A 1,084-nucleotide genomic window follows, 5' to 3' on the forward strand; every position below is an offset into this window, starting at 1 on the left:
ATGCAATAAGTGATTTTAATTAATATTACTAAAAAAATATGCATTCTACCAACATTAATGCTAATGTATAATTACCAAACATAAAGCATATTTTGTTATAATAAATCATAAATTTGTTTATATAGTTATTCAATTTTTTAGGAGATAATTTTTTCATGTTAAGTAACCCTATCTTTGCGTCGTCACTCACAGCCCTCCCATCCTCTTTTCAAACCCTATGGTGTCGAAGCATTTCCACCTACCAGCACCTGCACAACGATCGTAACTGCCGTTAGAGCCGCCGAAACGCCGTGTTTCGATGTGGCTCATCTCTGTCATATCTCAATATTCACGTCTCTTCCCTATCTCACTGCTCTTTAGCTCTGCTTTGCTGATTTCCAACGCACACGGCCGGCTACCGAAAATTGCCGAGTGTTCATCTTTCTCCAATGCAGCTCGATGTCTATGCTGGGACATGCGTAGCCATTGTTGGACTCAAGGCATTCGCCCCCCTGTTTCGAGGTTCTAATGGGTAGCAGCAGCCAGGAATTTGATACCCCTTCAGCTACGAAGACGAGCTACAGATCTGGCATTCAACTTTCAACGTTCAAGACTTCAGGTAACCTTGTTTACAATTATTTTGTTTTGACCTTTGACCTATAATAGCTTTGGAGTTTATTAATTAACAATGTTAAAATAACATTAGATACATGCAAACAAAAGGGATTCTAAGTTTTTGTGATAGGCGATAAAGATATTAGATTCAGATAGGCCATGATTAAAAGGTACCAGAAAAGAAGTCGTATGGGATTTGAGGTACTAAGCAGAGATATAAATTGTTGGTTGAACAGACAATTTGTTTCCTACATTAATTAAAAGGTATAATTAAGATACAAATGGTCACTGATTTTTGTGTTGATTTTTCAAAGGCTTGCTTTGGTTTTATTTGTTCGTTGAGCTGTTGTTGCAAAATTGCTAATTTAGTTTTAAATTGTTGAATTATCTGAATTGGTAAAGGGCTAGTTTTGAGATCTATTCTGAAGTGACTTGTTAATTTTTAGATTTAACTCTTAACTAAATTGCAGAATGATGCGATAGATATATG

The sequence above is a fragment of the Arachis ipaensis genome, chromosome B2 (assembly GCF_059453495.1).
Source record: "Arachis ipaensis isolate K30076 ecotype BB chromosome B2, ASM5945349v1, whole genome shotgun sequence".
Classification (NCBI taxonomy): domain Eukaryota; kingdom Viridiplantae; phylum Streptophyta; class Magnoliopsida; order Fabales; family Fabaceae; genus Arachis; species Arachis ipaensis.